The sequence below is a fragment of the Canis aureus genome, chromosome 28 (genome assembly GCF_053574225.1).
Source record: "Canis aureus isolate CA01 chromosome 28, VMU_Caureus_v.1.0, whole genome shotgun sequence".
Lineage (NCBI taxonomy): Eukaryota > Metazoa > Chordata > Mammalia > Carnivora > Canidae > Canis > Canis aureus.
In genome coordinates, this window is record NC_135638.1 from 39,712,199 (window position 1) to 39,725,251 (window position 13,053).

General features: G+C 35.2%; 1 protein-coding gene across 6 annotated transcripts in view; it reads right to left on the reverse strand.

The window, feature by feature from the left end:
* Positions 1-13,053, reverse strand: part of SNTG1 (syntrophin gamma 1) — an 818,827-nt gene that overhangs the window by 630,304 nt on the left and 175,470 nt on the right. The window lies entirely within an intron of this gene.

Below are 13,053 nucleotides of genomic sequence, written 5' to 3' on the forward strand. Positions count from 1 at the left end.
TATTCTTTTCTTGTGGTATCTTTGTCTGTTTGTGGTATCAGGATAATGCAGGCTTCATAAAATGAGTTTTTAAGGGTGCCTTCCTCTGCTATTTTTTGGGTAAGTCTGGGAAGGACTGGTATTGATTCTATTATTCTTTGAGTGTTCGGTACAGTTCACCACTGAAGCCACCTAGTCCTGGACTTTTGTTTGTTTTGGAGAATTTTGATTACTGATTCAATCTCCTTACTAGTAATTGATCTGTTCAGATTTTCTATTTTATATTTATTTATTTATTTATTTATTTATTTATTTATTTATTTATTTTTTATTTATTTATGATAGGCACACAGTGAGAGAGAGAGAGGCAGAGACACAGGCAGAGGGAGAAGCAGGCTCCATGCACCGGGAGCCCGATGTGGGATTCGATCCCGGGTCTCCAGGATCGCGCCCTGGGCCAAAGGCAGGCGCCAAACCGCTGCACCACCCAGGGATCCCCAGATTTTCTATTTTATCATCTATTTTATTCAGTCTAGGTAGGTTGTATGTTTCTAGGAATTTATCTATTTCTTCTAGATTGCCCAATTTGTTGGTATATAATTACTCATGGTAGTCTCAGGATCTTTTGCATTTCTGAGTATTTATTTATTTATTTATTTACGTATTTATTTATATTTCTTTTCAAAAATCAGCTGTTAGTTATATTCATATTATCTATGTTTTTTAGGCTCTATGTCATTTATTTCTGCTCTAATCTTTGTTATTTTTATTCACCTACTAACTTTGGGTTTCATTTGTCCCTGATGTTCTAGTTCTTTGAAGTATAAAGTTAGGTGGTCTGAGATTTTTTTTTGTTTTTTTGAGGTAGGCATTTATCACTATGAACTTTCCTCTTAGAACTGCTTCAGCAGCATCTCACAAATTTTGATATGTTATGTATCCATATTCAATGGTCTCAAGGTACTTTTTTTCAATTTCTCTTTTATTTTTTTGACCCATCACTTGTTCAGCAGCATGTTGCCTAATCTCCACATATTCATGAATTTTCCAGTTTTCTTTATGTAATTAATTTCTAGCTTCATGCCACAGTAATCAGAAAAGACACAATATAATTTCTATCCTCTTAAATTTTTTATTTTAATTTATTTTATTATTTTATTTTATTTTTGATCCTCTTAAATTTATTCAGTTGTTTTGTGACCTAACATGATCAGTTCTGAAAAATGTTCTATGTGCACTTGAGGAGAATATGTATTCTGTTACTTTTAGCTGGAAAGTTATATGTATAAATATATATATATATTTATATATATAATATAATATATAATTATGTATATTATATAAATCTAAAGCCTATAATATATTATATATTATATAATCCTATATATATAATTATATATATTATTATAATATATATATAAACCTAAATATATTTAGGTTTTTATATATATAATATATATATAAACCTAAATATATATATTATAATATATATATAAACCTAAAGCCTATATATATAAAGCCTATATATATAAAGCCTATATATAAACCTAAAGCCTATAATATATTATATTATATAATATATAATATAATATACTGTATAAACCTAAAGCCTGCCTGTCAAGCTAAAGCTCCAAGACATATAAGGATTCATCTCCTGAATCCAGTAAGATCTTACAATGCATCTTTCAAGGCTGATGCTTATTATTTTTTTTTTTTAATTTTTATTTATTTATGATAGTCACACAGAGAGAAAGAGAGAGAGGCAGAGACACAGGCAGAGGGAGAAGCAGGCTCCATGCACCGGGAGCCCGATATGGGATTCGATCCCGGGTCTCCAGGATCGCGCCCTGGGCAAAGGCAGGCGCCAAACCGCTGCGCCACCCAGGGATCCCTGATGCTTATTTTTTTTTTTTTTTTTTTTTTTTTTTTCTGATGCTTATTTTTTTAAAGATTTTGTCCATTTACTCATGAAAGACACACAGAGAGAGGCAGAGACACAGGCAGAGAGAAAAGCAGGCTCCACGCAGGGAGCCCAATATGTGACTCGATCCCAGAACTCCAGTATCACGCCACGACCAGAAGGTAGATGCCCAATCGCTGAGCAACCCAGGCATCCCATCAAAGCTGATACTTTTTTATTTTGTCTGGATGACGTATTCATTGATGTAAGTTGCATATTAAAGTCCTCTACTATTTTGGTATTTATATCTATTTGTCCCTTTATATATGTTTATTATTCTCTTTATATACTTAGGTGTTCCTCTGTTGGGTGCATAAATATTTACAAATAATATATATCCTGTTGTTGGATTAGCCCCTTTATCATTTTGCAATGCTCATCTTTGTTTCTAATTATAGTCTTTGCTTTATTTTATTTTATGTTTTAAAAGATTTTTATTTATTTATTCATGAAAGACACAGAGAGAGAAAGGCAGAGGCAGAAGCAGGCTCCATGCAGGGAGCCCGATATGGGACTCAGTCCCGGGACTCCGGGACTGCCTTGAGCCAAAGGCAGAAGCTCAACCACTGAGCCACCCAGGCGTCCTCAGTCATTGTTTTAAAAGCCTGTTTTGTCTGATAGAAGTATAGTTACTCCAACTTTCTTATGGCTTCTATATGCATTGAATATCTTTTTCCATCTCTTCATTTCAGCCTGTGTGTTTCCTTACTCTAAACGGAGTGTTTTGTAGGCAACATATAGGTGGGTCTATAGGTGGGTCTTTTGTTATAAATCCATTTAGCTATTCTACACCTTTTAATTGGACTATTTAGTCCATTTGCCTTTAAAACAATTATTGATAAGTATGTACTTATTACCACTTTGTTAATTATTTATTGGCTGGTTTTGTAGTTCCTCTCTGTTCCTTTCTCCTTCTCTTACTCTCTTCCTTTGTGATTTGATGACTTTTTTAGTGGTATACTTATAGTCCTTTATCTTTATATTTGTGTATTTACTATAGCTTTTTGTTTTCTGGTTACCATGTGGCTTACAAATAATGACTTATAACAGGCTACTCTAAGTTGATAACAACTTAAGTATGATCACAATCTAAAGCTCAACAAGTATACTCTTTCCTCCACCTCCAATGTTTTGTTTTTGATGTCGCATTTTACATCTTTTTATATATGCATCTCTTAATTATTATTGCAATTATTGTAATCATAGTTTTTTACTACTTTTGTCTTTTAACCTCCATACTAGTTTTATAAGTGATTAATGTACTATTTTTGTGATATATTTACCTTTCCAAGGATATTTTCTTTCATAAATTTTCTTGTTACTGATTACTGCCCTTTGTTTTTAGCCTTAAGAACTCTTTTTCTGGGCAGCCTTGGTGGCTCAGCGGTTTACCGCTGCCTTCGGCCCAAGGCATGATCCTGGAGACCCCTGATCTAGTCCCGCATCAGGCTCCCTGCATGGAGCCTGCTTCTCCCTCTGCCTGTGTCTCTGCCTCTCTCTCTCCTCTCTCTCTGTCTCTCTCTCCGTGTCTCTCATGAATAAATACATAAATAAATCTTAAAAAAAGAAAGAACTTTTTTTTTCTGATAAGCTTGGTTTAGTGGTAATGAATTCCATTAGCTTTTGTCTTTCTGGAAAACTTCATCCCTCCTTTTATTCTGAATAATAACTTTGCCAAGGAGAGTATTCTTGGTTCGAAGTTTATTTCTTTCATCACTGAATCTATCAATATTCTTTTGTTCTGCAAAATTTGTGATGAAAAATCTGCTGATAGTCTTATGGGGCCTCCTTTGTATATAAAAAGTTTTTCTTTTTTTTTTTTTTCTTGCTGCTTTTAATATTTTCTCCTTGTCTTTATCTTATGACATTTTAATTATAACCTGTCTTGGTGTGGTCCCTTTGGGCTCATCTTATTTGAAATTCTCTGAGCTTCTTAGATCCAGATGTCTGTTTCCTTCCCCAGGAAGGAAAGGGAGATTTTCAGACAATATTTCTTCAAACTTGACTTCTGCCCCTTTCTCTCTCTCTTCTCCTTCTGGGACCTTAACAATGTGCATGTTGGTCTGCTTGACATTGTTCCACAAGCCCCTGAAACTACCTTCTTTTTTCTTCATTCTTTTTTTCTTTTTGCTGCTCTTTGGGTGAGTTCCACCACATGGCCTTCAGCTGATTCCTCTGCTTCAACTAGACTGCTGTATTTTTTCAGTTCAATTATTTTATTACTCAGGTCTGTGACTTCTTTCTTATATTTTCCATCTCTTTGTTGAAGTTCTCAATATGTCCATCCATTCATCTCCTGAATCCAGTAAGCATCTTCATCAGCTAAGTTACTTATTTCTATTTTACTAAGTTTGTTTTTTTTTTTTTCCCCTAAGGCTTTTATCTTTTTTTTTCATGGAATGCATTCCTTTGTTTCCTCATTTGCTTGGCTCTCTGTGTTGTTTTCTATAGGGCAGATTAAAGAACAAAAACAAAAACAACGAAAACAACCACTTCCAATCTTGAAGAAGAGGCCTCATGTAGGAGGAGCATCTTGTTCAATACTGCCTCAGCTCTTAGTTGTCACTTAGACTTTTGTGCTTGTCCAAGCAGCTTATTATCTTTTTACAGCTCCCAGGAGTTGAGGGTGTGCCTAGACTTGTTAGCGTCCATAAGGGAGAGCATCCTGGCTCCTAGACTGAGACTGAGACTTTTTGGAAGGCAAATTCTCAGGCAGAAGCTTTTAAAAGTATGCAAATGTATCATATGGAGCCATAAATATAACCCTGGCCAGACAGTAAATATAACAATGGCCAGACAATCTAGCATTTTCCCCTAGGCAGCAGTCACAAAATCAGGGCTCCAGATAGTGTATACAGCTATTTTCTGGGTGATAACTGGCAAGCTGGAGTAAGGCCAAGAAAGAGTACCAAGATGGTGTCTGCAGCTTATATTCCTTGAGAGTAGCTCTGCAGTCCGTTAGAGGTACACCCAACCTAAAGCCTGCCTGTCAATCTAAAGCTCCAAGACATATAAGGAGTATATAAGATACCAAAGAAAAATAGGGTGGTGGGGGGCATGCCTTAGTCTTCTATCTGTAGCACACTGTAGGCAAGTGCCACCTCTCTACATAGATTCAGGAGACCCAGGAATGTAAGGCCCCTGACCACCAAAGCCAGGCAATCAAGGCAAACAATTACAACCCTGCCTCTCGGGAGCAGCTATGATTACTAGCTAATAGGCCTCCTTCACACAAAGACAGAACTTCTGGGTCTATTGCCTCTTTCTATGCCCTAGCAGTAGTAGCTTTTTAAGAACGCTTTCTTCTTTGACTAGAGTTCTAAGGGATCCATAAACATAAGCCCCATTGGCTACCATAGTCACCTCTTGTACTAGGAATGCAAGCTTCCTTGGCCTCTAGAGCCAAGCTGTAAACAGGTGTACCCTGGGTAGCAGCAATAAAAGTGATGGCATCAGATATATGTAAAAGCTCTGTTCTCGGAGATACTGGTGCTCTGGACCTGGCAAGAGAGATTGCAAATATGGTACCCAGGAGTCTCTGCTCCTAGAGGGTGTTCAGCAAGCTCCTAAATGTGTGTGTTAAGTTAGATGCCTGTCCTTAGCCTGACATTTCAATATAAGTAGGTGAGCCTCCTTCACTTTAAGTCTGAGCATGACTAACTTCCTCTGAGCTGGGAATAGGGGCAGGTAAGTACAATTACAGAGGCCCTTTAAGAGCTACCGGTAATATCACTACAATCTTGTGATTCTCAGGATTTGAGCCTGTTGATTTTCAGTTAGAAGTTTAAAGGGCTCATCTCTCAAGTGCAGGTCCTAAAACTTGAGTACTCAATGTAGGGTTCAAACCCTTGACTCCTCAGGGAGAAGCTCTAGGGTTTGAGTTTTCTACTACTTGTGGATTTCCTCAACAAAGGTAGAATTTATGGCAAGATTGTGTTCCACCCCCTCCTGCAATCTTCAATGTGGTTTTCTTTCTATTTGCCTGATATGTAGCAATCAGCCAGCCTTTACATTTTTTTTTCTTTTTTTTTTTAATTTTTTTTTTATTTATTTATGATAGTCACAGAGAGAGAAGGAGAGAGAGGCAGAGACATAGGCAGAGGGAGAAGCAGGCTCCATGCACCGGGAGCCTGATGTGGGATTCGATCCCGGGTCTCCAGGATCACGCCCTGGGCCAAAGGCAGGCGCCAAACCGCTGTGCCACCCAGGGATCCCTACATTTTTTTTTTAAAGAGGCAATTATCCCTTGCATAGCTGAAGACTTAGTTTGCCCATGGAAAAAGGTGAGTTCACGATGTTATGTAGCCATCTTGAACCTGGACCTGCATAAATGTGTTCTGTAAGTTTTTCCAAATATCCTAAAGGTACAACCTGGATGAGAGCAATTTTGAAGTAAGTGAATGTGAAAAATTTTTGCTGTTCCCAGGTTTGGTACATGATTTAATGACCTAATCCAAGGAAGGAAATAGTTTATATTCCAGGCTCAGGAGTCAAGTTTGCTTTATATCCTCCTGACTTGAACAGGAGATATTTAGTATAGACTGACGCACAAATTATTTAATGTGACAATGAAAGCAACCTAAGAATGAATTAAGCCCAAAGAGGAATAGAGAAGAACAGGAAGAACCTAAGGATTTAATGATACTGAGGTGCTGATTTTATTGTGCATACATTTTTGTTTCTGGCCTTTGAATGCATTAGCTCTGGACTTCCTCAGAATGGAATCTAAATGGAAAAAGTCTTTGTCTGAGTTATCCAACACTGCCTCTGCATTGCTTACAGGAGAGCTCAGAGCCTCTGGTACTCACTGTAAAATGTGGAAAGAAGAAAAAAAGGGAAAAGGAGCTTAATTTTATGAATTGTTAAATTTCAAAAGGAGAGTCCAGACATAAGTACTGAGAAATAAACATGTTTTCCAGTGACCAATGGATTTTTCTATAAAGGATTAGTGCTGTAGATTGTGGGATTATTGATTATTTCCCTTGACTTGTATACATTTTCTGTATTTTCTTAATATTCTAAACTGTGTATAGTTTTCCCAATGTAAGACAAGTTATTTTTAAAAATGAACAAAAGACAGTTTTTCTAATTCCCTTCATGATTACTTTATAACAGGGACATTTAGGATCAAAGAAAATGCTGCATGATCATTTCTTACTATTACATTAATTTGAGATTGTACTTTTACTGATACATATAAAAGTTATAAACATGCTCATATTTAGTCATAATTACAAACATCTTAATTTGAATTATGAATAGATTTATAATTAGTAATTTTAAGCATTAAGCCATAGTAGTTTACTCTCACTTCAGTAACAAATTAATTAAAGAAAAGATCCACGAATAACTTACACAAAGTCATATAAGTTTTGGTCATTTAGATTTTGTCCAAAACAAAAATGTAATATATTTAAAATTTTGTACCAGTACACAATATTTAGCATAGTATTTTCTCCAAATGAGCCATCCTCTATTAGGGGTGGGGGTGTCTTTAAGAAGTGGGTATGTTTATTCAGTATGAAATGAATATGCATACAATATCATGAGTCTGCACATAAAATTGGCACTTAAAGTTTAAAGAAGCCCTAAATAAAAGTTACATCAATATATTAAGTATGACCAATGAAGTATTAATTTACACACTATAGGTTTTTCTAGTAATTAATGTCTAAGTACACTTAGCACTTTGTATGAGCATTTATATAAAAATGCTATTCTGACCTCTGTCATGAAAAGACACATCTGGGGATCCCTGGGTGGCACAGCGGTTTGGCGCCTGCCTTTGGCCCAGGGCGCGATCCTGGAGGCCCGGGATCGAATCCCACGTTGGGCTCCCGGTGCATGGAGCCTGCTTCTCCCTCTGCCTGTGTCTCTGCCTCTCTCTCTCTCTCTCTCTCTCTCTCTCTGTGACTATCATAAATAAATAGAAAATTTTAAAAAAGGAAAAAAAGAAAAGACACATCTGTCTCTCAAAAATCAACTAAAGAACTGGCCAAATCAAAATCAGCTATTTTAGAGCTCTGATTTTGACCAAAGCCATATAACTAACTGGGAAGTATTTGTTCATGAAGACTACTTAACTTAAGCTAAGAACAGTGAAAAGTTGTGCCCAAGAGATTGTGGCTGTTTTGCCAAAGGCTGTCCCAGAAGTCCCTTGGTTCTGTTGGCACAGTAGCTAAAAGAGGATGGAACAGGCTATGAAAAGCGTACCTTCACATCACTTGGGAAAACTCACTTGATTTGGATGGAGCATTGTTAGTTAAATTGCCAATCCTGTTGGCAACTAAAGAACGGCCAGTGGCTCCATCAGCCAGAGATCCAGGTCATATTTGGGACAAACAACAGACTAGAGGAGTAGCATGGGGTTTAATAGTGTGCTTTAGAGATAGCCATTAGGATCTAGGGACTTTATAAGCTGTCAACATATTCCTGATGGATGGGAGTCAGTGTACATGCACAGCAGAGATGGGGATATTAACACCCCAAGCACCCCTGGCAAAAGGCCTCTGAACATTGTGCACAGGTGACATGAACAAGTCCATCAGAAGTAACAGCTAGGGATGCTTTAAGATGACCTGGCATAAAACTCTCTCCAAAACACACATAGATCCGACAACAAGGATTAGAAAGTTGACTGAGTTGCAGGTCTTTTGAGTTTATCCTTTACTTAAGATGAATCTGAAACTATTCAAACAGCAGTTTGGAATAACAGGAATTCAGACTTAAAAATAAAATAACACAAATTAGAGTAGAGAAATAACCAGTCATACACTATAGGCAAGGGAGGCTTCATAAATATACCCAGAAACAAACAAAATGTTTGTTACAAAACAAACAAACAAAATGACAACAATTTTTAGTGAAAAAAGTCAGAATTCAGAGTTGCTCCAGTAAATTACCAAAATACTCATTATTACGCCAAAAAATTAAACATAAATCAAAAAAGAAAAAGGACGAATACATGGAAGAAAAAAAAAAGTCTGCATATATTTCTTCTAATTGTGGAATGTGGAATTCAGCCAAAACATCAAGGCAGCTTTTATAAATATATTCAGAACTGTAGAAAATAATATCTAAAGAATTAAAGCAGAACAACAATAGCTCTGCAAATAGTCTCAATAAACATATGATTTTTTAAAAAATCAATTGATTATTCTGGAGTTTAAAAAGTATAATGGTTACAATTAATTTTCTAGAAGAGTTTAACAGAAAATTTGAAAAGGGAGAAGAAAGAATCCATGAACTTTATGATAAAGCAAAATGAATTATCCAAACTGAAGAAGAAGGAGAAAGAAGATTAGATAAAAATAAACATAATTTCAGAAACCTGTGAGAATACTGCAAACACAGCAATGTACGTGAAATAGAAGCACAGAGGAAAGGAGAAAAAGGGGAAGAAAAATACATTAAGAAATAGTAATTCAAACTTTCCAAATATTATGAAAAACTTCAATCTACAGATTTAAGAGGCCAAATAAATCCCAAATAAAGACACAAATGTAACATCTAGACATATCAATCAGACCATTGAAAGCCAAAGTAAAAGAGAAAAACTTGGTAGCAGAAAGAAATAAATGATCAATAATATACAGCATGATTAATGTCTGACATCAGAAATAATAGCCAAGGGATCCCTGGGTGGCTCAACGGTTTGGCACCTGCCTTGGGCCCAGGGCGCGATATTGGAGTCCCGGGATCAAGTCCCGCGTCAGGCCCCTTGCATGGAGCCTGCTTCTCCCTCTGCCTGTGTCTCTGCCTCTCACTCTCTCTCTCTCTCTGTCTATCATGAATAAATAAATAAATAAATCTTTTAAAAAAAAAAGAAATAATAGCCAAAAAACAGTGTTTTATTATATTCAAAATGATGACAGAAAAGTATTGTCAACTAAGAATGTCATAACCAGTAAAACTCATCTACCAAAATGAAGGCAAAGTATATAGACATTCTTAGGAAGAATCCTGAGGAAACATGTTACTACCAGACCCGACTTACAAAAGATACTAAAATAAATCCTTTAGTCTGAAATGAAAAAAAAGGAAATAGCAATTAAATTGACAGAAAGAAATTTTAAGATACCTGGAATTGCAATTGTGTGGGTTTTTGCAAAAAAAAAAAAATATATATATATATATATATATATATATTTTCATTTCTTCTATTGAACTATTTAAATTAATAAGATTATATGAAGTAAAAATTATCACATTATGTTTTGGGGTTCATTAATAAATAGATATAATGTATGTTATTTATATTATAAAAGAATAAAATGGAAGGAGAATAAGGAAATATAGTAAATTTTGCCTATTTTATCATAATGTAGCTATTATGGTTCTGAAGCAGATTATAACAAGTTAATATACCCAATGCAACCCTTAGAACTCAAGAGGACAAGAATGACCCATAGATCAGATTTGGCCAACCACCGGTTTTATAATTAAATTTTTATTGAAAAATAGTCATGCTTCTCCATGAATATATTTGCTGTGCCCACCTCCACACTACAAGAGATAAGCTGATCAGTTGCCATAAAGAACATACGATCCACAAACTCTCAAGTATCTATTATGTGAGCCTTTACAGAAAAAGGTCTGCCAACCCTTATCATAGACAAACACTAAAAATAATAATAATAATAATAATAATAATAATAATAATATAGTGAAAATATAAACAGATAAAATAGCATACTAAAAATTCTTAGAACAAAAGGAGATATTAAAGGGGAATAGAGTGTGTGGGTGGTTTAGTCAGTTAAGCATTTGATTCATGATTTTAGTTCAAGTCATGATCTCATGGGTCATGAGATAGAGGAGCACATTGGGCTCTGTGCTCAGCACGGAGTCTGCTCAATATTCTCCCTCTCCCTCTCCCTTCTCTCTCTCTCTCTGTCTCTCTCCCCCCCCCCAAATAAATAAATACAGTTTTTTTAAAAAAAGGGACCGAGAAGCTGAAAAGACACAGATAATTAAAAATAGTAACAAATGGCAAGCAAATAGAATATGGTACCAACATTAAATATGAAACATTGTCAGTTCTGATTAAAAATCAAGATGCAACTATACATTGTCAATAAGAAACACATCTTCAATTCAAGGACATAAACCGATTGAGAATGGAAAAACAGCAAGTGATACAACATACAAATAGAGAAAGCTCAACTGGTTTTATTAACATCAGACAAAATAAATTTTAAACAAGAAAATTACAAGAGAAAAGAGTCATGTTCCATAATGAAATATTTGCCATTAAACACAAAAAAAATTAAAAATATATACTCATGTATACTTAACAGAGTCCAAAATATAGGAAACAAAAAAAGGACATAATATCTATATTATGAGAAATTATGAGAATTAGAAAATTTAACAACCACAATTGAAGTCTTCAACTATCCTTTCTAAACAAGATTAAAAAATCAGGATATCCTCCACATCACTTGCCTTCAGGGAAATACAAATCAAAACCACAATGAGAAACCACCTCACACCAGTCAGAATGGTGAAAATTAATAAGACAGGAAACAACCAATGTTGGAGAGGATGCGGAGAAGGGGAACCCTCTTGCACTGTTGGTGGGAATGTGAACTGGTGCAGCCACTCTGGAAATCTGTGTGGAGGTTCCTCAAAGAGTTAAAAATAGACCTGCCCTAGGACCCAGCAATTGCACTGCTGGGGATTTACCCCAAAGATACAGATGCAGTGAAATGCCGGGACACCTGCACCCCAATGTTTCTAGCAGCAATGTCCACAATGTCCAAATAGCCCCAATGAATGGATAAAGAAGATGTGGTTTGTGTATACAATGGAATATTACTCAGCTGTTAGAAATGACAAATACCCACCATTTGCTGGAGGGTATTATGCTGAGTGAAATAAGTGAATCGGAGGACAAACATTATATGGTCTCATTCGTTTGGGGAATATAAATAATAGTGAAAATGATTATGGGGAAAGGAGGAAAATTGAGTGAGGAAAAATTAGAGAGGAAGACAAACGATGAGAGACTCTCCAAAGGATTGCAGAAGGGGAGCAGGGTGGGTGGATGGGGTGACTGGGTGATGGGCACTGAGGAGGGCATTTGATGGGATGAGCACTGAGTATTATACTATATGTTGGCAAATTGAATTTAAATAAAAACACAAAACAATAAAAAAATCAAGATATCTACAGAAAACTCGGGAATATCATCAATGAATCTGACCTGGTAGACATTTTTAAATACTCCATCTAACAACTAAATTACAAACATTTTTTAAAAGTATACATGGAATATTCTAATAGCAGATTTTGTGCAAGTCTGGTAATAAAGTGACTTAATAAATGTAAAAAAGATTAATGTCATGCAAAGAATATTCTATGGCAAAAAAAAAAGATTTAAGGGTCCACCACAGAATAAAATTGGGAAACCACAAGTCTAGAAATTAAACAATACAGTTGTGATAATACATGTGTCAAAAATAAATTACAAATTAAACTTCTAAAATATTTTCTCTTGAATGAAAATGAAACAATATATCAAGTTTATGAAATGCAGCTAGGCATTATTTAGAGAAAAATTTATATTTTAAATGCTATATCAAAAAAGAAGAAAAGTAACAAGTTACTAACCGAAGCTTTCATTTTAGGAAACTTTAGGAAAGAACTCAACTAAGCCCCAATCAAGCAGACGGTAGGAAATAATAAAGTATAGAGTAGAAATTTAAAAAGAAACCAACAAGACAGAGAATCAATGAAACAAAATGATGGTACATTAAAAGGATTAAAAAAAAAAAAAAGACAAATGTAGACTGTCCCTGAAAGTAAGAAAGAGAAAGGAAACATCCCTAACTTTATATTGAAAGCAAAAAGTCTGTCAGGGACAATTAAAACAAGTGTATGCCAACAAATTAGACAATGTAGATAAAATAGAAAAATATCTAGAAAGACACCAATTATGCAAACTGACTCATTAAAGTAATAAAGTCATCTATGCAGACCTATTACTTATTATGTTTCTTGCTATTAAAATATATATAAATAGCAATTAAAATCTTCCCACAAAGAAAATCTTACCCAAGTGGCTTCACTTCGAATTCTATCAAGTATTAAAGATATAACAATAACCTTCA